The 24115-nt window shown below is 38.4% G+C and overlaps 1 protein-coding gene across 41 annotated transcripts in view; it reads left to right on the forward strand.

The window, feature by feature from the left end:
• The window catches only part of SOX6 (SRY-box transcription factor 6), a 701644-nt gene that overhangs the window by 465515 nt on the left and 212014 nt on the right, over positions 1–24115 (forward strand). The gene's annotated exons all lie outside the window — the stretch shown is intronic.

Genomic DNA, 24115 nt, shown 5'->3' on the forward strand with positions numbered 1-24115 from the left:
CTTTCTCTTCAGGAGTATACATTCTACTGGGGGAGATGATGGATATGTATGAGTTAAAAATTAAGTTAAATATTCCGTTTAAAAAATGAAAAATCCTGAAAAATCAAAGTTTAATACACAATAAATCTATAAGATGTTATATAATAATACGTATTACATATATGCAGCATAGACAGGAGAAAAATCCAAAATCACTATAAAGTAGTGAGGCAAGGCATTTGTAGTTGGGGGATCAGTTCTGTTTTCAACATTCCCAGAAAATTTGAGATTATTTCAAGCCAAGTAATGAAAAAAACAAATCAGTGAGAAATGATGAATGGAGAAAATTCTTTGGAGATTGTGCTGTTGCAGAAGGAATGGCTGGCCTGTTTTTCTGCCCAAGATCAAGGAGTCACTTAGGAAGGTGAGATCAGGGAGGGTCCTTTTATGAAGTTTTTCCTGGTTGTATTTCATAAAGGGGCCTGGAGGTGAGCCCAGAAACAAGTTTTTTTGCTTGCAGGGAATAAGTCTCTTTGTCTTTAATTCTTATAACATTTGCTAAGGAGAATTTGAATCTCAAAATCCAGAAGCAAGAAAGGACTTTTAGATGTTATCTTTCCTATTATTTCACCTTCAGGTGGGGACACACTTACAGAATTCCAGAAATTCAATTAGTTATTGAGGCCACAAGTGTCTATTAAGCACTCAATATTGTATAAGTGCCACAAGGTATAGCACAAAGACATAAGATTTGAACCTAGATATTTAGACAGATAACAAACCTTCTGTTTTCAAAGTTCTCTGGAGGGGGAAAAATTATCTATTACTCTTTAAGATTTTCATTTGTTGTTGTGCAGTCATTTTTTAGTCATGTCTGACTCTTCCTGACCCAGTTGAAATTTTCTTGGCAGAGATACTGGAGTGGTTTGTCATTTCCTTCTCCAGCTCATCTTACAGAAGAGGAAACTAAGGCAAACAGCATGAAGTGATTTGCCCAGGGTCTCCCAGCTAGTAAATGTCTGAGACCAAATTTGAACTCAGGAATAGGAGTCTTTCTGACTCCAGGCCCTTTCCTCTATCCATTGCACTACCATATTAATTGTGAATATCCAATCCAATATTAAATGGTCCTCCCTCCTAAGAGATATTTCCTTAACTTCAGTGCTCCTTGCTATTTGAGATGGAAGATGATTATTATTCCCTGAAGAAAAATTCTTTATATTCTACCTTATATGGTCTGATTTGAAGTTGCATTCCCCTTCGAGCATGTAGAAAATCAAAAGTGTAACCTATAATCATATTCATATAAGAAAAGTATGACAGGGAAAGTGATGGAGGTGAAGACATGAGTGATGAAAATGAAAAAAAAATGCATTTAGAGAAAATTTTTTAAAAGCCTCTTTTTAGTAATATATTTTCAATATGGGAATTTTTGTGTAATTATTTTTCAGTGTATATCTATATAGATAAAGTAGGATGTATGTATCTGTAGATAGCAGCAGCTCTCTATATTACAGATGTGTTTTTCTTTCAAAGATATCTCATTTTAAGGGAATGGGAGACTAGGGAGGTACGGCAGGCACCATGATGTAGTACAAGAATTTGGAATAAAAAAAAAATCAAGAAGTTAATGTTCCAATAATGACTGTGCTATATAGTCCCTGTATAACTTTGGCAAATTATGTTCAACCCCTAATTTCCTCCTTTCTGGCATTAGGGGTTTGAACAAGGTGATTCCCCAGAATCTCATCTTGAAATTCTATGATTCCATATTCCAGTTGCTTCACATGGTATTTAGAGAATTACAAATTCTGGCCTTTAATAAACTTGATAAACTTTCTAGCCAAATTTAAATCATTTTTCTTCCAAAGTCCCACCCACTCCTGCTTGCCCTTTTCTATTTTCCTGATCTCAGGATTTTAGTTCTAGCCTCGCCTCAGATTTTAGTACTATTCCTCCTCTTCTCTGTGGTCTCCCTTTGATTTATTTTCGCATATCACTATCAGTAGTCCAAGCAGTTAATGCTGCAGAGTTCAGATTATACTGGAAGATCTGGTTGCTTGTAGATGATCTTAATTATGATTTCAGAGTAGATTAGTACTTGCTGTGATTCAGGTATACCTATGTACCATAGGATTTAAGCCTGCTTCTGAAACCAGACGGGCTGTGACTTGGGGACTTTTATTTCTAGTTCTATATTATTTGAGTTTCTGGACTAAAGGCAAGTTCTGGCTACTTGGAAAGGTTATGAAGCATGAATGACATTTGTAATCTGCTGTAAGTAATATTAAATTACACTGTGATTATTAAATTAAAACTACAAGGAAGAGAGAGAGAGAAGGACATTGATGTACTGTACTGACCCCTTTTCCACCACATAATTTCTTCCTAATACACAGGTCGGACTCTATTTACTACCCTGCTCAAACATGTTCAGTGACTCCCTATTGCTTTTAAGATAAATTATACACTCCTTAGCTTCTTATTTAAAGTCCTCAACAGTTGACCTCCAACCTACCCTTTTAGCCTAATTTCCCATTATTCCCCTTCATTTGACTTTATATTCCCACCAACCAGACTGATTATTCATGGTTCTCTTGTTTTGTCCTGCCTCATCCTGCCTCCACGTATTCACAGAATGTATTCCCCATGCCTGGACTATATTCTTCATGGGTGCTTTCTGGTATCCTCTTTTTCCAGGGTTCAGCACTGGAGCCTTATCTTTCTATGATGCTTTCCTTGATCATCCCCAGCTAAAAGTCATCTTTTTCCTCCTTGACCAACCCTAAGTTATCTATATCTCTCCTTTCCTCCTATTACATATCACCTTTATTGTATTTATTTATTTACACTCTATGAAGCTGCTTTAGGGAGTTCAAATCCTTCTTCAAATACTAGCTATGTGGCTAGTCACTTAACTGCCGGAGTTTTTTTACCTATGAAATGGATTTAATAATACTACCTGCCTTGTAAGGTTATTGTAAGGGTCAAATGAGGTAAAATCAAGTACTTTGTAAACCTTTAGCACTACATAAATGCTAGTTTCTATGGTTATATATTCAACTTTCAGCATGAGGGTCCTGCTAACATGCCCTGGAAGTCAGCTAGACAAAAGGGCTTTGGTAGAATAGAGTAAGGGGTTATAGGTGGGAGATTAGACTGGACATGAACTATATCATGTGTGGATATGTGATCTTTTAAAGAAGGATGAAACATTAACAACTAGGGCAATCAGAAAGGGCTTCCAGAAGGAAGTGACCCATGACCTGAGCCTTGATTGTAGAAATCAGGAACTTTAAAACAAAGCCTTGAGATCTTTCTGACAGTTTGGTGAAGCTGATGGATTCCTTTTCAAAATAATATTTTAATGCATAAAATAAAATACATAGGATTATAAAGCAAATTAACAATATTAACAGAAAGGTGCCAGCAAGCCAGCTGTAGTTAACAATTTACTGGACACTGCATTAAGAACCTTTGGTAAGAACTTAAGGCTGAAACCTAAAGGAAGAATTCTCAATAACAAGATGCCTGGAAGTTAGGTCAGCCAGAAAGGGGATAGTGGGTCATTCTGGGCACTGCCAACCACAGATTTGTGACTTACCCTCCCCTTGAACCTTTCTCATCCCTCCAGATCAGAGACTATGGTCTCTCTCCTTCCCTCCCTCCCTCCCATCTCAGGGTGAAGGGCAGATGGGTTCTGATAGTCATGGAGCAAGGGCTCCCAACATATGGCTGTCTCGACCACAGCAGAAGCAGAGTGTAGATGATGCAGTGTCAGGGCAGATCATGGTGGTTAGTACGATGGACGAGACTTACCTTAACTTTTCAGGAATATCTGAAAATCATCTCAGGTTTGAAGGTCAGACTTCTAATACCTGGAGGAGCTTGGGTGGGAGGTTTGCATTGTGAAGCTTTTGGTGACCTCCGGGGTCGGTGGATAATGAAAGCAGAGAGGGGCTTTTCAGAGGGGAGAGTTCTCTAACTTTTGAGTTTGATGGACAACATGCTTACAGGGCTGCTCTAAACACACATATATGCGTGCACATACATACTCTGTGTGTGTTTCTCTCTGTCTGTCTCTGACTCTCACTCTCTGTGCCTGGCAGTGCAGGCAGGCTTGTGAATTACTTGAAATTTTCTCATCTCCATTGCTGGCTGATGGGAAAGCTGATCCTTTCTGTCTTTCCTCTGCATCACCAGCCTGTCAACATGGCAGCCTCCCGTTGCCGAGCCAGTTTTTTCATTATCTCGGTGACACTTGGATGTTTCTATTTGTGATTGAACCTGATTTGGTGGGTGCTGAAGAGGAAGTGATTAAAATATCAGCATCACAGTGAAGTTCTCTCCCACCAAAAGTGAATAAACAAATTACTTTGCAGAGAGAATTGGAGCAGAGATGCCTGCGTTTCCCCGAGCAGGGTTCCCACGCTTGCTTTGGCTTCCCAAACCTGCTCCATCCTGGAACCCCCAGGAATATTAACTGGGAAACTCTCCTCTCAAAGCTGAGGCGCTTCACTTTAGAGAGCTTTACATGGCTAAAAGAAAGGCACTGCTCCCAAAGGTCATTGCCTTTCTCCCTTTCCCCTGCAAAGAGCCCTAGTAATATGTGGTGGATACTTGAATGGGTGCCAAGTTGATTGTAGAAAAGCATGAGCCAACAATAAACACAAGCATGAGCTTTTGTCATTTGGAACCCACCCCAACCATCACAGCCCCCAAACTCAGGCCTGGGGATGATGAATCAAGGTGGATAACCATTGATTTAAAGAACAAATCTCCAGAGCTAAGCATAGTCACTAATGCTAGGCCTGGGTCAGGCCTGGCTGCACTCTCGTTTTCTAAGAGGTGGAAGTTCTCTGGTTCCATAATGAGGTTTAACACACTTTACAATCGGGGTCAGGAGGAGGAGGGCAGTGTCACGTATTCCTTCAAGACATCAGTTGGAAGAATTGATTTTTGTGATAAAAAGATCTTTTCATGCCACTGTATTTTAGACAAGACTGGGGGACTGGCAGCTGCTCTGAAATTCCCAGTGCCGAGGAGGCAGCTCTTCCTCCTCTCCTCCCTCTCAAATTCCTCCTGAGTGGGGAGTTCTAGTTATGAGCCCAGTGAGGTCACTTTAGTCTTTTGAGTCACTGGTGACTTCCCACAGAACCAAACTTTGATATTCGGAGATGAAACACGATGGAGTTAATCCTCTCTGTTACCAAACACTGCAAACATAATGGTTAACTAGCAAAAACATTGGGAGATGGAGGCAGGGGATTCCAGGGGAAAGACGCCTGGCAGATGGGTGGCCTGATTTCTTGATCTGGTCTTAGGTCAGTGATACATCAGGGGAACTACTTATTCATTCATTTAACAAATAAGCTAGATAGACCCTAAAGGAGAAAAAAAAAGTCATAAAAATAAAACAAGGCCTATGCCTTAAACTCCCGGGGCCTCACTTTTCCCATGTGTTAAGTGAGGATGGGTAGACTCAATGCGATGTCTCTGGACCCTTCTAGTTCAATGAATCTAGGAGATGTAATTGAAAAAGAAGAGGAATATCCTTAGCATGTTTCCCTTTAGAAAATGATTATTCCTGAAATATGAACTGCTTGATGAAACCTGGATTGACATTTTTCTGCAAAATAAGATTTATCATTCATAAATTTGTGGGCTCTGAGACCTTGCTGTAAGATGCAATATTGCCTTCTTTAATGGAGACAGGATCTATGAGACAAAGATTACTTTTTTTTATTATTTTGTAATGGCAATTTAACTGAAGAAAGATATCAATCCATCACCAACGAAGTAGTTACCTCATTCCCTATATATATCATTTCTCTGCCATTTTCACAAATATTACACAAACCAAGCTGATTTGAACAACTGATGTCTTAATCAGATTTTCACTCATAGTATAGTATTGAAAAGCTAAGGAAGGAGCATATTGAATAGTTCCTAATTTTCTCATAGAGTCTATTGTCTGTAATATTTCTAGAAATATTCTAAGGTCATTTTTGGAACTATTCTCCTTTGAAATCTTTACCTGAAGTCTAAAATTGGAATGAATAAATGAAAAAGCTTCTATATATCTGCTATATATCTCTATATAGTTATATATCTAATATAGCTGCTATATATCAAATACTATGCTAAGCCCTATAGATACATACATGAAAAGAAAATGGTTTCTGCCTTCAGGGAACTTACATTCAATTAAAAAACAAATCAGACAATAACAAATACCATTTTTTTAAAAAAAAGCATTTCCATATACAAAATGGAACAGAAAAAAGGAATTATACATGAGACTTGAATTTCTGCTACATACATTCTATTATGTATTGCTATGAAGATTTTACAGACAAATTGTAACATTGTAGTCTTTGTTATTACAGTTTGGTATTTTAAAAAAGAGATGCCAATGAGAAAACAAATCAAATTCTGACATGTGAATATACTGTACTTAGAAATACTTTTTCTTTTAAGCATATAATAAATTTAACACATAATCTTCAAAGCTGCCCTGCATCTCTGTTTCTTTCTGGCCTCCTCTCTTATCTCTTCTGTGCATTAAAAAAAAAAGTGTCAGTAAATCTTTTTTTTTTTCTTCTTTTTCTTTCATAGCCCTCCCCTTCCCAGACATATTACTAATTCCAGGGCCATAGAAAATATATCTTTCTATAGCTCTTCAATCAATTGTCATTTTCTGTTTTTTTGTCATCTCTGTCAATCTGATGAGTGTGAGATAGAACCCCAGAATTGTTTGAATTTATATTTTTTTAATTGTTAGAGACTGTGGAGTATTGTTTCATATTTATTGATAACCTGGATTGTTTTTTCTTTGAGAATGGTTCTGATTCTTATATATGTGAAGCAGTTCCTTGTAGATCCTGCCCGAGAAACTTGCTGCAAAGGTGTTTTCCCCTAGTTAACTTTTTCTTCTCCTTTTACTTTTAATTGCATTTTTGTTGGTGGGTAGCCTTTTAGATTTTATGTAATCACAACTGCCTGTTTTATCTTCGGTGAGCCTCTTGTTTGGCCATGAACTCTCCCCCTTCTCATAGATGTGAAGAGTATTTCCGTCCTTGCTCTTGTAATTTATTTATGAGGTGACCTTCTCCATCTAAGTCAGGAATCCATTTGGACCTTATCTTTATATATGGTAGGAGTTTACATTCTACTGGCAGCCCCTGAAAGGGAATGCTGGAAAACATTTAATTTCTATGGTATCATATGGCAGGTATCTGAACCTCCATGGGCCCCATTTACCTCATGGGTAATTTGGGGGGGAGGAGCACGGATGGGAATTTCATGGGTGTCTGGAGCTTCCCGGTGGGGCAGCTCAGTTTCCAGATGAGAAACTCGCAGCCTTGGAGCGTTGTCCCAGACACTAGAGAGCCAGCCTGTGCTGGGAGTCACACTTGAATCCAGCTCTTCTGACACTGGGCTTCTTTCCACAGCATCAGTTTGTTTCTCTATTTGTAAAATGCTTTGCTTCTCTCCCAGGGTTTCAGTGGAAGGCACTGGGAAAACAGAAAGCAAGTGCTGCCCACCAAGGACTGGCACGGGGGTCTCTCTCTCTCTCTCTCCTCTCCCTTTGGGAAGTGTGTATACAGACGGCAGCTCAGCCGTGGGACCTCTCATCCAGCCTGGGTGGGAGACGTGTCTCTCCCCAGTTGTGGGATTTCATTCTGCATTAGGAGAAAAATCAGTGACCAGCGGTAGATGGTAATTTATTAGGTGATTCATTTTTTTCTTGTGGGCAAGACAGATTCTAAAGCCGATTGTAAAATGTAGGTTTTGTTATGGCAGCTTGGTGTTTAAAAAAAAAAAGATGCAAAGTCTGACACGTGAATTATACTATACTTAGAAGTGCAGACTGAGCCAGGTTCTGTTTAGTTAGTCTGTCTTGTTCCAGCAGATTTTGCCTTTGAAGCTATAAAGATGGATTAAAACCCATTATGAGAATGAGTGGGCTGGCTGGTTAAATTGACATTAATTGTAGTGCCCCATATTCCACAAGAAATAGATTTTTTATTCAGCGCGCTTGATTCTCAAGGTTAACGAAAATCGCACCTGAGAAGCTAATTCTGTACCATAGATTAAGTGATATAAAAATGTCACTCTTGTGGATGGATAGATATTGAGAACACTTGGTGCCATGGAATTTGGGCTGCCTTTTTTTTTTTTCTTTTTTTTTTTCCCCCACTACAGAAAGAAACGCTTGAGCTCCGTTCATGTCAGGGGGCGGAGGCCCTATAAGTGGCCTCCAGGTTGTTCTTTGCAGATTAAGTGGATGTTGTAGAGAATTTGTGATTATTCTAATAATCCCCTAATACCTCATTGTGGCCCTGACAAGGAGGCCATGCCTCCAGAGGAGGAGCTCAGACTAGTCAAGTACAAAGGTTTTGATTATGGACTCTGGGATATCAATGGAAGTCCTGCCCTTTGGAAAGAATATTGTCTCCAGAGTCAGAGGACCAGGGTTCAAATGTTGCCCTTAGCCTTTACTACCCCTGACACTTAACAACTCACTTACTTAATCTTTTTAATTTCCCTTTTCCTCATTTGAAAAATGTTGCAGTTGAACTAGATCAAAGTTTCTTAAATGTGGATCCCTAAGCCCCTAATATATTTAAAGGAATCTGTGAACTTGGAAAGGGGAAAAAATTACATTTTTATTTTTATTAACCTCTAACCAAAATTTAACATTTTATTCAATTATAGTTAAAAAAAAAAAACAAAACCCAACATATTTTGTGGAGGGAATGTAGGTTTTACCAGAGTACCAAAGAAAAGGCTTGGGCTGGGGGATGTCTTAGCCCTACCTCTATGGTTAATCTCAGTGTCCTACTCAACCATGATTTTTAGAAAAGGCCCTGTGCTGGCCTTGCCAATGTAAGTGAACTTTGGAGTGGTCTAAGGGTACTGCTAGTTAAAGTCGTGGTCAAATGATCTTGTCTTTTCCTGTAGCACCAGAGTTTTTGTTTCTTCTTTAAACTTGTTCTAATGTATCTTTCCATTTTGGGAATGTTGCTGATTATTGTTCTTGAATTACAGTAATGTAAATTATTATAATTGTATCATAAGCCAGAGCTTCAAAGGAGGCCTCAGGTGCTTACCAAAAGCTGGGATTCCTTTGTCTAAAGCAATTTGTTTTTTAAAAACAGATTTTTATTGATATGTGTTTTGTGTGTGTATATATAAATACATACACATATACACACACACGTATATATGTTGCATAGGTTTTCCCTTATCCTATCCCCCTCCACTTCCCAGAATGCTATTACTTATAACAAACAATTTTTAAAAGAAAAAGAAAAACAACCCTAATAAAACCAACTAGTACACTGAAAAAATTCGTTTCATTTGTCTGGATTCTATAACCCTGGAAAAGAATGAACAGAGGGGAGGTATCACCATTTGATTTTTATTTGAACCAAATCAATTCCAGTGGTTTGAGAATAGAATCTCTTTGCATTTTATTTGCCTACTTTCCGAACTATGTATTAAAGACAGGCACCTTATACTGCTCTGGTTTGGATTTCTGAATTATTTAATTATGCATACTCTATAGTAGTTAACTGTACTAGAGAAAACAAATTAGTTTGTGATGCTGGATAAGATTTACATTTCATTAAGAACCCTCCCTTCTCCCCTCTCTCTTTTTTGTATGTTTTAGCGATCCTGAGAAATATCAAGCTAGCCCTGCTCAGGAATATGCTTGGAGATATAATTAGGTCAGAATGCTGTTAGAAGTCATATGTAGTTCAGGTTTGGAGGCAGAGGGTCATTTCTTTTTATGCTCCTACTAACATGATTTGGGAGTTGTTTATTTCTATAATTAAGAAGTTGGGTCACTAATTTTGCTATTTATTTCTTAGCAACATAAGGAGAAAGATTTCTGGGAACAAACAGATATTATTGTACAGAGCCATGAGTTCTTTATAGGTCCTGGAGAAGCACAAACTGATATACAGTTTCTTCAGAGTTTAGAAGCAGCGAATACTGGTCAGAGGTAAATCTTATTCCAGATTTTCAAAGAAGTGATTGGAAAGCAATATAGGGAGATATCCCTTTATATTCTTTTGATAGACAGGATATTCTAATAGTCTGTCTTTACATGATAACTCATTACTTCTTCATTACTTATCACCCAAGGCCATAACATCTTCAGAGGCAAATATAAGTTTTTCATTGATTTACATGTTTGTATTTTCATCATATGAAAGATGAACATGTAATTAATATAAAAATTAAAATTTATGCTTAGATAATGCTGCAAGATTTATATATTTTAATACTCCCAAGATTTATACTTGGGCATTTCTGTGTGCTTCAATTAATTGCTAACGAGAAGTGCAAGTATGTATCTTCTGAAAAAAGGAAAATCAATGTGCCCTTAATATTTTGGAAGTTGGGAATAACATTTCATGAAAAATAGATTGAATGCTTCTATGAATATTAAATTAAAAAATTACTCTTCAAAATATTTGGCAAATAATGAGGGTATTTTTTAATAAGCTTCATGACTCCCCGACTAGAATTCACGTTTTGCCATGCCTCTTCTATACAATGCATCCATTATTGGTTCTCATGATAATTTCCTTCCTATTTCTATATTAATGATACACAATAGAGGTATGAAATTACACCAAATGCTTCTAATATTTTTTCTATCAATATATTTAGATCATACACTACCTTTAAAAGATAGGGGAAATTGGGGGTGCAGCCTTTTCAGCTCTCATATTTTGCTCATATGTTGTTCTGTGGAGAGAAACTGCCACCAAGTGAGCATGTTATGATTCATTTTACATGGTTAAAAAAAAAAAAAAGCAAATGACATGTACTAAGTAATTTGGGCTTGTTTTCTTTTTTCTTTGTTGAAACCAAACTGACAATCAAATCAGATTATGTCTTGGATACTTGGAGTACAGTAGGCCCAACCTAGTCCACAATGTCTGCTCAAGGAAATAGAATTGAGGACCCCTACAATCAGAGTGGGATATGAGGCGTGAATGAGCCCACAGGATTTTTGAAAAGAAACGAAGCTATGTTATTATTGCTTTAATCTCAGAAGCTTAGTTATAGAGCCAGCCATAGAGTCAGGATAAGTCTGGATAACCATTGGGAAATCACAACCTCTCATGACCCTCAGGAAACTCTTGTCCATTATAAGTTATAAAGGAGCTTCCTATATGCAACTATGGAAAGATTGTTCACACTGGGAATCTGCCCTACACCTTCTGCCTGACAACCCCCTCCAAAAAAGCCCTAGGCCCCAAACCAAAACCAAAAAGTAAACAAATAAAAACCAGTTTAGTAATGTGGGCTGGTGTGATGATTTGTAAATAGAATTAGAAGGATCCCAAGATTACAAATTTAGAACTGGGAGTCATTGTAGAAGACATTGAGCCTGACCACCTCATTTTACCAATGAGGAAAATTAAGGTTAAGTGATCTGCCCAGGACCACACAGCTAGTAAAAAAAAAAATAAGGAGAGATTTCACGACTTTTGAAGGCTCTAAATTACAGAAAGGGTACTGCTCTTCAATGATAGAATGTTTTCTCATTACAAGTTTTTATATGCAGTCCCTTCTCCAACAACAAAACAAAACAAAACAAAATGATTCAAATTTTAAAATGAAACCATATTTTCCTAAGCTTAATTGTCATTTCACTTTGTCATTCTCATGTCATTATCATCCTTGATGATACAGAGCTAAAGCCAACTCCTTGATCACTGACCTCCATAGGTGACTGACCCTCAGCCTAAATTCTACCAGAGGAAACCTCTTATTACACTTAACGCATTTCCATGAAAAGAGTCTATTGGCCATGGGTCAAATGAATGGAATAGTGAAGCAGTTGTCCTCTTTTTTTTTGCTGGTGATCTTCTCTGGGAAATAGGGATTATGATCTATTCAGAACCATATCATGGTCTCATTTGAAAGGCTTCCCATTTAGCTCCCATAATCTCCTTATGGACCTTGCCTCTTGAACATCATGATTTATCGTTCTTTGAACCCATGTTTTTAAATTCCCAAATTGAAATAGAAACTCTCTCACTTGAATCTTTCAAGTAATTAAAAAGTGAGTATTTATTTATTTATTTGTTAGTTTTTGCCATTGAGAAGGATTTCAGTTCTCAAAATTTCTTAACCAATAGAGCAGGAATTCTGGCAGGTTTTATCACACTGGAAATAATTTGAACAATGGCTTTGCAAGAGTCTTTGTATTTCTTCTTTGAGGGAAATCCTAGCTAAACACTAGGAAATTGCTGGAATGTTGATCACTAATCATTGGCTTTTTTTGTGTGTTGGTTTTTGGTGGAGGGCAGGGAGCATGGTGACCCATAGAGATGATAAAAGGGGGGAGGAAGGCTGTCAATTCACCATGATGGTAGTTGAGTAGCAAAAAGGTCCAAGACCCACATGGTTCTTTAGATTGTCTTCAAATATTGGATCATGGATTTAAAACTGCCAGGAATCTTAGTGTTCATCTGTCTCAATTCTTTTGTTGTTCCTGATGAGCAGAAAGTTTAAATGATTTGTCATTGATTTCATGGGTAGAATGTGTTGTTATTCAGTTCTGTCTAACTTTTGGTGACTCTATTTGGAGTCTTCTTGATAAAGATACTGGAGTGCTTTGCCATTTCCTTCTCCCACTCATTTTACAGAGAAGGAAACTGAAGCAAACAGGATTAAGTGACTTTCCCAGGGTCACATAGCTAATAAATACCTAAGTCCAGATTTGAATGCAGGTCCTCTTAACTCCAGAATTGGAATCCACTGGGTCATCTAGCTGCCTCTGGGTAGAAAATAGGTCTGTGATTTAAACTCAGGTACTGGAATCCCAAAGCAAATCTTGAATTCTGGCCTTTGCTTCATACTGCCTCATTATTTTTGCAGTTATTCTCTCAACATGTGAAGTTATTTCAATAATCAACAAATTGACATACTTATACAAGAATTAAATTGCAACCATATTGACTTTTTAACAATAAATAAAACCAGAAGGCATTAAAAATGTTATTAAATGGAAGTCTAGCTTTAGGTTTCTCTAGAAGAGGAAATTACTAGTTGGTTCACTGTGTATCCAAAGACAATAAAAATATTACCTAGAAGGTCACTTAATTAGCTTGATTTTCGGGACTCACAGGAAGTAGAAGCAAACAGGCAACTATGAGAATAATTTCAATGTATGCATCGATATATTTTTACCTGTGATGAAGAGAGGTATTGTCTGAAGAACTTGCCAAGATTTTCCAAACTATGTACCTTTCCAAAAGCCAATTTGGTACGTGGTGAATTCAATGTAAAATTATGCTAAAAAGGAGAATTTGGGATCAAGAAATGAAAGATTTCAATGGTATAAAGGCTACTCGTGATCTTTACACCTACACACAAGGGATATATTATTCAAGAAGAGAGTCAGTGATGAGCAGAGCAAACACCAAAAAAATCTTTATAAAAAATGAAACTGCCTCTATCTTAACAGATTGGAAATGACTGGTTACAGACAGAACACTGACTGCAGAATCTACTATCTGTTTGCAGTCATAGCATTGTCTGGTTAGAGCAAAGGTTAAAATAAACAGAAAATTAGAAAAGAAAATTAAAGATCAGAAAACAAACGGAAGGGAGATTAAAACAATCTTAACTCAATCTGTTTAACAAGCTGTCAACTCCTCCAAATGGGAAAGAGGCAAAAGTAAAGACAGACTTTATGATCACTTTCTACAAAAATTAAAATCATGAAGAACAGTTGCCATAATGAGGTGGTATTAACAGTTAATCTCTGCCAAGTGGAGAGACATGACTTCCTGGGATAACACTGCAGATAATAGAGTAGAATCAACACAAAAGATAGAATCTGAAAGTCATTGAAGAGAACATGTTAGAGATAGGAATGAGATCCAGCTAAGCACTGGAAAATGCAACTATATAGAGAACAACAGAAAAAATAGACCAGATTTACTGGTGCTTTGTAATAATGGCTTCTTACTGGTGAAAGGAAGGAAACTATATTTGAAATTTACCTTCTCATTACTCACATGTGAGAAAGGGATAATGCACATTGCACTAGAAGATGAAAAGCAGCAATAGAAGGCATCTCTGCAGCAGAGTAACCTCTTACTGGGCAGTTTCTCTCTGGATCACATCTAAGATAAGAATAAGATAGCCTCATTAATGATAATAATGAAAATGGCTAGCATTTATATAGTATTTAAGATCTGCAAAGCACTTTAAATGTCATATCATTTGATCTTTAAAACAACCCTCTGAATAAAGTATTATTCTCTCCATTTTGCTGAAGAAAAAACTGAGGCTGATAGAGGTTGAGTTGTGCAGGGTCACACAGTATTTGAGGGAATATTCAAATTTGGGTTTTCTTGACTTGGAGTCCAGCTGCACCACTTTCTCCACTCTCCACATGATTGGCTACCTGCTCCCCATAGAGACTTTCTCAATAAGAAAGCAGCTATATAGGTCACAGTCAACTTTTTTTTTTGTTGTTCATAGTACTATTCATGGTCTTTTCCATTCTTCTAGAATCTTTCCCCCTTTGAGATATTGTGAGAATGGATAATGATGAACTCCAGGGAGTGAAAGATGACCAGGGTACCTAAGGAGGGATAAGCTAGCCCAGGTCAGAGAAATGGAGCAGGTCAAAGCTTTAAAGAAAGAGGAAAATAATCACTGTCTCCAAAAATATATATTTGTAACAGTCCTGTTTGTAGTGGTAAAGAAAAATAAAGAGGGGTGCTCTATAAATTGGGGAATGAATGAAAACTGTTGTAAGAATATAATGGGTATTATTCTTTGGAAGAAATAATTTTTAAAATGCTTTCAAGAAACCTGAGAAAATTCATATGAACTGATGCAGAGTAAAGTGATCAGAGTCGGAAGAATGATTTCTATAGTAACAACACCATTGTAAAGAAAAACAACTTTCAAAGACCTAAGAACTCTTGAGGACTGACAATAAAACATACAATCCAGCTCCTGATAGAGGTGTAATATACCTAAGTGTAGAACAAGATATACACTTGGAGTATATATTCAAGAAGAAAGTTGCCTCTTTCAAAATAAAGATGCTTTGAACCTTTCTAAATAGTAGAGGCAATTTTTACTCAATGAAGTTTTGAGGACATTTCAGAAATGAAAAGTTTCAATCAGAAGTACAGTTTTCCAACTAACATAAGTCACAAAAGTGCAGATACTCAGGCAGTCAGAAGGCCTAGAATCTTAGAATGATACAAAGATGAGATAGATTCAATATCTACTTTCAGGGAGCTTACTCACTATAGTTGGGGTATAAAATACATTCACAACTAACTGGAATACAACTTAGAAAGTAATAAGTAACCCAGATCCAGGGAGAAGCATGAGAAATTGATATGGGACTTATTTCCTCCAAAAGGTAGCTCTTCCAGACTTAATGGAGGTGGGGAGGAATACCTGAGCTGGGGCTTATAAGAAGGGAACCTTGTTATCATTGAATAAAGATGTGGAAGGATGTAGGGAATCCCTTTCTATAAGTTAACATTCTAGGTTATCACCTATTCATCTGATGGCCTGAAAGAGATTTCAAAATCTCTTCATTTTGTTAAAATTTTACAAGAAACATTCAGCTCAAGGATGAGAGCATTAAATTAATATATGAAATAATATGAATAATGAGAAAAGTAATCAAGTAAATAAAACATACTCTAACCTATTCACCAATGGGAGGGGCAGCTAAGTGGTAAAGTGCAGGACTTCCTAAACTTTTTCCACTTACTTTTTGCCCAAGAAATTTTTACATGAGCCCAGGTACATAGGTATACAACCAAAATATTTACTGATAATAAATCATAATTTTGCAATTCCCCCATTATTATGAGACCCCATTAAGAAACTAGGGCTTAGTGGGTAGAGTATAAGGCCTAGAAACAGGAAGACCCATCTTTGTGAGTTCAAACATAGCCTCAGCATGATGTGTACTAGCTGTGTGACCCTGGGAGGGTCTCTTAATCCTATTTACCTTATTTTTCTCATCTATAAAATGAGCTGGAGAAGGAAATAGCCAACCATACCCAGTCTCTCTGCCAAGAAGACCCAAATGGGGTCATAACGAATGAAATGAAATCACTTTATTGAAAATAGTCATTTACATTTTTATGGAAGTTATAAGTCAATTCTCCTTTAATCCTTCTGATTTCCCAACATAATGGGAAAACACAGTCGCTTCTGCCCCCCAAGCCAAAATGATAAACACTTAGAGTTCAATGACTCTTGGAATTTCTTTCCTGCAGGTCTTAGAGTCAGTCTGGAAAAAACTGAGACCTCTTGCTCTGGCCTTGGAATCATGAGGATCCAGTAGGGACAAAAAGGAGAGCCATGTGTTTCTCTTCTTTGTCTCCTCCTATTGCAGCCAACATTGGCTTCTCCTCCACTTGTTCTGCCTTATCTTCCTTTTCGTTTTTCTGCTATTAACATTTTAAACCTTCTTCATCATAGAGCATTCATTGCCAATCAGTCTTTGCCTTGTCATATCGTGGATTTCTGTGACCAGATGTGCAAGCCTTTTAGGAAAGGAAGTCCAGAGAATTCTTCTCGTTGAATAATATCAAATTGGCCCCAAGCATTGTGGGAGTCAAAGTCTTAAGAGTCATGCTCCTTCAAGCCACAAGTCCCCATATACTCAATTTATAGATGACTCACAAAATGATGGTTTTGTTATTCATGCACCCTCCTAAATGTACTCTTTCAAAGACCTCTCTGTCTCCCTGGGCATTCTGCCCCAATTTGTCCTGTACTCCCAGGAAAGAACATCATACTTCTTCTGCCCTCCTCTCCACTGTTTCCAAACTCTTTTCAATGATACTATAAGTGTCAGCCACTGTCCTTTTGGGTCCTGCTCTTAGGGGAGAGTAAAATACTTCTCCTAGACTTCTGAAGTCAGTGGGAGTTAATTAGCTCATTCCCAGTCATGCATTTTCTTTCTTCTCCGGACGTCTTGATTCCATCATTGTGGTGGGATTTTCCTGGTTACCAGGTCAGGCTTGGAGTAAGAGGTATTCGGAAACCGGTTGGTTTACGACACTACTTAAATGGCACCAGGTAGCACACTGGCTACCGGACTCAGCGTTGAAACCAATCCTGGAGAAATCCGTTGGAGCCGAGACATTTGGGGCCAGAAAAGGGACAGGTTTGATTCTGAGGAAAGACACAAGCGGGCTTATAGGGACAAGTATATGGTATGTTTGCATAGGCAGCTGTCCTAAACCTCAGCTGTGCCTGTTAGGTCCCAGAAACCCTGCCAGGCACACTTCCTGGATTTCTGTCGACTTTCAATGACTTCCTCTTGGCTAGCACCTGCTGATACCTGCCTGTAGGCACATGGCCCCTCAGGGCAGCAACACCATGGATCGTGTGCGAAGTGTGTAAATATTTGAGTCTGTTTATCAGGCATTTAATAGGTGTTGTAAATATTGTATGTGGCATGTTGGAAAATACCCTGGCTGCATATTTATTGTGTTTGGGCTTGGAACCAGAAGGCCATATGCTGTGGAGGTGTGAGGACAAGGGAAGGCCTTGAATGCCAGCCAGGGTGCCAACTTCCTGTGTGGCCGCGGGCAGAACCTTCAGAGAATGTTCAGAGCTGCTCTGGGGCCTTAGAAACCTTGTAGTCCAGGTCCCTCCTTGAACAAACAAGGAAACCGAGGCCTCAAGAAGGGAAGACCCCAGCCAGGGCCAGGGGGTCTTCTGATTTCAGGTCCAGGCCCCATTGCACTGTCCCAGGCTTAAGGCTAGTTTCCTCTGCCACTGTTTCTTGGTGATGAGGGAAATTTAGGCTTCACAGAAGCCTAGTCACCTAGCCTGTTGTCTCCTAAGTTACCTTTGAAGAGGAACCTTAGACAGCACCTGAGAATCTCAGTGCCCTGACAGTTAGGTATCACTGCCATTGATGCAGTTGCATAAAGTAGCCCCTGCCTGGTGGACATCCCCTGGGAATTTCCTGATTAAGCATCTTGGGGAAAAGGGAAGCCCTATTCCCACATGATAAGGGTCTGAAAAGACCAGAGCTGTTGCTGCTAATGGTTCACATTTCTATGTGAGCTTCTTAAAGGTTTTCAACATGTTTTACATTCCTAAATGATCCGATTTGATTTTTACAACCACAGTGGGGGAGAGTGGCTATCATGAGTCCCATTTTAATAGGGAGGAACTGAGGCCATACAGCTATAAAGTGTCTGAGGTGGGATCTAAAGCCTTGGAGTCTCTTAAGGACAGCAGGAGGCTGATTACAAGTTCTTTAAGCAAGGAAGAGGATCCCAAGACCCTGACAGATGGCTTTTTAGATAAAGCACGGATGCCCAGGGATGGACTGATTGTGATCAATACAGCACAGATATTCCAGAGTGGTTTACCTGGAAGATCACTGGGACATCTTTGCTGTGGGATTAGGAGCCTGGGTGTCAGACTTCCATGGATTAGGAGCATGAATAGCCCTCATTTAAAGCAGGTTTTTAAGCTGGAAGAGAGGGGGAGGAAAAAGAGGGAAGTAGAGCTGGGGGGAGGGAAGACCACCGCTGAGGGTACCCCGTTATGGTGGCAAAGGTGATGGGGAGTGGGCATGTCTCTCCTAATGTTGTTTGTCCAGGCTGGATTTTGTGAAGCTCAAAGGAGTGGAGGGAATCTACGTTTTGTAAAGAAAATTCTCACACCTCTGGGAAAGAAGTCGGCCTGTGTGTCCTTAGCGGCTCGGCAGGCTTCCTTACTCTGATTGTGTGTGTGACAGAGGACAATTGCAGCATTTATACAACTTTTTATTGACTGGGGACTGGACAGTAGCATATGGGAGCAGTGACAATGGATGGACTGATGGGAAAACAAAGAAATTCCAGTGTTCTGGTGTTTTGAAAAAAGTCATTCAGAACTTCGTCTTATTGGTTCAGCTGTTGTAACCAAAGACTGATAAGATAATAGAGGTCTTTGTGGTGGGTTTGTACTGAAATCCTTTATCTTTATGATGCACTCGGGGCCCTTTAGAGTGGAAAGCTCTTTAAATGCCTGTTGGAATCAGACCTCAAATTAGATGCTGGTACACTGGGAGGGTGGAGGGGGGGTCCTTTCCCAGGCATCTCCACAAAGTCACTTTTATCTCCAGAGGCCTTCCCATAGGCGCAGAGTTCCTCCAGCCTTCCCTGTTTATTTTTGTTGACTGGTGCTGCCCTATTTTGTGGCATTTAAAAGCAGCTTCTATCAACAAAAGGCAAATGCAAAAGTCTTGTGAAGTAGGGACATCATAGCCCATCTGATGTGTGTGCAGACTTAAGGTGAGACTGAATGGTTGAATCGGGTCATCTGAGAGCAGAGAGATCAAATGCACCTCCCTTTCATGACTGGTATTGTATCGGGCCTTTTTCCTCTAACAATGTCCATTTTTTAAAATGACCAGGAAATTTGTTCACGAAACTCTTCTTTTTAAGTATCTTTGGTACCTTTCTGGTTGGTTGGCCTGTCTCTTTTAATTGATGATGCCCTGGACTGGCTCTTCCTACTTTAATTATTTTAGGATTCTTTTCCCCTTCTTGTCTTCTTGCTGCTTTTCAGTGATTTTTATTGTTAAATCCTATTGAGTTCATTTAAGTCAGGTGTGATGAGCCCACTATTGAAATGATCAGGGAGCGGGCCTGTGCTTCTCTCTAGACCAGTGTTTTCAAGGATGAAGACCCCTTTTGAATATAATTAATAATGATGATGATGATGATGATGATGTCCTATCCCTCCCAGGTGATTGTAATTAGTTCATTTTGATTCAGAAAATACATAATGATAACAATAATAATTGAAGATCCCTTTTGAATGCTCTCAAATAAATAGATAATAAAATAATTATAACAACAACAACAGCAGCAAGAACAATAATAATGTCCTGGCCCTTCCATATGATTGTAATTAGTTCTATTAGTATCTTAATTCAGAAAATAGATAATGACCCAAAAAGTACCATATTTATTAACATTTAGAAATGAATTTATATTTTTTATTATACCATCATCTACATGCATTTGAGAAGTAGAAATATTTCGTATTGTGTGAGACATTTTCATATAATATAGGCTAAGCATAGTGTTTAATAGATACTTTCTCATTCATTATTTATTCATTCAGTCTACTGAAGGGATTCATGGATTTGAATATGGATTCATGGACCTCTTGCAGAAGTACCCCTTGCCTTGTCATACGACTCCTTAGAGATTGGCAGCTTTTGTGCAAGGACACAGTTTTAGCTGGTCCTTCAAGACCCTGCACTGTCTGGCACTGATTTATCTGTTCAGCCTACTCCATACAACTGTATTTATACACTTTGGGTTGTGGCCAGATTGTACCCCGTCTCAATCTTGTCTTGCCATTTCTTGCTCCATTCAGTTGAGCGAGGTTTTCTCCTATACCTGGAGCACATTCTGTCCTCATTTCTGCCCATGAAATCATTATCTTTCTTTAAGACCCAGACTCATGTGCCAGGTCCTTCATGTAAACTTCTCTGATATTCCCAGCTGTTTCATCTCTTCCCTTTCAACATTTGTCCATATCTCTGCTCAGCTTCTAGCACATTTTTGTATCAGTCCAATGAGGGCAGGGACACAATTTTCATTTTGAGGCCTATATGCCTAGGACAGGGCCTTGTGATAGGCCAGATTTTTTCTATACTTTTGTTGATCCCCAGCCCCTTTGGCAATCCAGTAAAGTCAGTGAACAGACCCCTTCTCAGAATCATGTGTTTTAAATACATAGAATGAAACACATAGGCTTACAAAGTAAAGCAATTCTATTGAATATAATTATCAGAATTTTAAAAGAAGTTTCACAGACCCCAGCTTAAAAATGCTTGCATAAGATAATAAACACTCAAGTTATAAAACATAATTCGTCAGGATGATAAAATAAAAATTTCCTGTTTTTAGTTTGTAGTCTACCTGTATTGGAGAGGGGATATATATTAAATTGAAGATTTTTTTCCTCCCTTGGTCATCATCATATTTTCTTTATGATTTTCCATTCAACATTATAGTGATCTACTGTTCATGAACAGTTACTCTCAGGGAGCTGGCTTTTGAGGAAATCAAACTTCTTGGATCATTTAAGTAGTTCAGCTGTTTATTGAGATATGATGAAAGGAGTGAGCCAAACCTCTGTTCAGTCCAGTGTTGGTCAAGCTGCTTGCATCAGCAGATTTCAGACTAGGCACTTCCTATTCTTTCCCAATGCTGCCTTCCCTCTTTTCCTAAAAGTAACTTTTAAAAATTATGTCAATTCAATAATACTTTGCCATATTCAAATAAGATATTCTGTGAGGAGTTACCTTTGGGCAGGAAAAAATGACCCCCAAACACATTTAAAACATTAAATTTGCAATTTGTTTATTAGGTTTCTATTTTTTTGTCTAGCAACCTAACCTCTATGCCATGATTTTATATGTCCTATTCTAGTTAGGATCTAGGAATAATCCAGGGCATTAACAATAGTTTGGAAAGTACAAAAGTTGATATCTTTGGGTGATTTTTGTCCGCTTCTTACGATTCTCACAAAACGAGGCTGGAGGGCTGATTACAAAACTGTTGTAATGAAGGATGGTATTTGAAAACTTTTGATGAAGGAAACTGCCACTGTATTTACATTAAAAAAAAGTTTCCTTATTTACGCACTATTGACTTCCTATTGAGACTCAAAATTTTAAGTACAACTGGTAAAGAATTCAATGGATCAAATTCAGTAAATCTGAAGTCACTGGAATAAAGGCCCCTAAGAAAAATGTGTCAATTTTAAAGGTCTTTCCTAACTGAAGACCATTTTGTGATAGAGCCAAAGGTTAATAAAATCAGTAGTGAATGTAGCAATTTTACAGATAAGCTATTCACAACAAGTGTAGTTACTTGAATAAAAAGCTAATTCAGTTCTAAAATGCCACATGCAGTAGCAGTGAATAGCTGCTTTTAGGTGCTTTCTGGAGGAGGATAAAGTACAGAATCACAGCACTCTTCTCTTCCAGCGTCCCTGGCTGCCTGTAAATTGCCATGAATGGGACTGTGGGCTGACAGGCTCTATTAAGACAAACTGCCTTTCTCATCGGAGAGATAAAATAAATCAGGTGTTTAGTCAAATTAAAATACTTCAGCTGGAGCAGGCCCTGGGGAGCACTGATCCACCTGACAAATCTGAGAGAAACTCAAGACAGATGTGGTTTGGGGATAAAGGAGACCCCATGGAACAAAACACACACATACACACACACACACACACACACACACACACACACACACACACACACACACACACACACACACACACACACACACACACACACACACACACACACGAGAAAGAAGGAGGAAAAAGAAAAAAAAAAAAAAAGCACTGTCTTTGGAATTAGAGAATAGATACGGTACAGAGTTGAATGGCAGACACATGAGATATGATGCTGGAGGAAGCAGGCAGCCAGACTTTGCTGCTGTTTCTGCTTTCTCTTCACTCCTTCCCCAAGCCATGTGTTCCGAGGAGGCCTCTTTTGTGTTTTGGACGAGCAAAGAGGCTGAACAGGGATTCCAGCCTGAAGGATGGGAAACAGATGATGTCAGGCTTACTCCCAGTGACCTCTGATGGTTTAGGCAGGGCTTTGGAGGCTGTCCAGTTTGCTACTTTATCAAAACTTAAACTATAATTAATGGCTAGATTTTTTTCCCATCTAGAGGTAAAATAGAGCATCAGAGTGCTTGGGATAATCTCCTGGCGTCTCTTGACATGTCAGGAATATCTCAGCTTGACTCCTCTATGTCCCATAGGGGACCCACTGTTTTTAACTACATTTTTTTGGTAGTTTCTATTCTAAAACAAAGAGTTTTTATTTGAACTTGTTTATTGGAGAGTCCAAAGGGGCTGGGTTTGAATCCTGATCCTTTGTTCCTTATTATATGATTGTGGCTCTCTGGGAGGTAATGTTCTTTCTGTAAAATAAGGCAATAGATTTAGATCAAATTTTCTTAACCTGAGTTTTTTTTCCCCAACATATCTTGATAACCCTATTCCTTTATAATCCTATGTGCTTTGTGATTTAAAAGCATTTTTTCTGAGATAATGAGTATATAGACTTCACCAGACAGCCAACATGAGCTATGACACACATAAAAAAGTGAAGAACTCTGGGACAGATTATTTTTAAACCAGATTATTTCTTTTTTTTTTTTATTATAGCTTTTTATTGACTGAACATATGCATGGGTCATTTTTCAACATTGACCCTTGCAAAAACTTCTATTGCAACTTTTCCCCTCCTTCCCCCTGTCCCCTCTTCTAGATAGCAGGTAGTCCCATACATGCTAAATATGTTAAAGTATATTAAACCAGATTATTTCTAAGGACCCAGTGGTCTCTTGCTTTAAGGGCGAGAGCTCATCTCCATTCCTGAGATATGGAGCATAGAACCTATCTACTGGTTAAATCCTTAGAACCTATTCAGATATTGCTATTTTATTCATTGCAGAAATATTTCTACTTTTAGGTAACTAAAACAGAAATATCATGTATTATAGCTCTGAAATGCATAATTTCAAACCAGAATTTGTAACAGCAAATGAAGGAAAAGAAAAGAAAGAGAAGAAAGGAAGAAAGGAAATAAGGAAGGAAAGGGAAATGAAGGGAAAGGAAAGGAAAAGAGAAAGGGAAAGGGAAATAATACAAAAGAAAAAATTACAGATTGTGGGTATGTAAAGTAGTCCATGGGAGCACTTCAGTTTGACCCTCTGGAGGCTCACCCATTTGATAGATGTTTTCAGCAGGTTTGCTTCCATTTTGGCATATTCCCCCCTAAACCCTACCTTGCCTCCAACTCTTCAATGAAAAATATGTGCATAAATTCTTACCCTCCACTTTCAAGTCCTATGAAGAGACTTTTTAGAATTTTTTAGAGTAGTCTCATCCATGTTAGTCCAGTAGCTTCACTGATAAACCATATCTACCAAGTTAAAATGCAGATAATGGACATGCAATTACCCACATTGCTTTTCACTATAGAGTAGAACCTGGCTTCTTAAACTGTCTCGTTGCCCCAAATGGGGTCTCATAACTGGGTGGGGGGAGTCATGAA

This window comes from Sminthopsis crassicaudata, chromosome 6 (assembly GCF_048593235.1).
Source record: "Sminthopsis crassicaudata isolate SCR6 chromosome 6, ASM4859323v1, whole genome shotgun sequence".
Taxonomy (NCBI): Eukaryota; Metazoa; Chordata; class Mammalia; order Dasyuromorphia; family Dasyuridae; genus Sminthopsis; species Sminthopsis crassicaudata.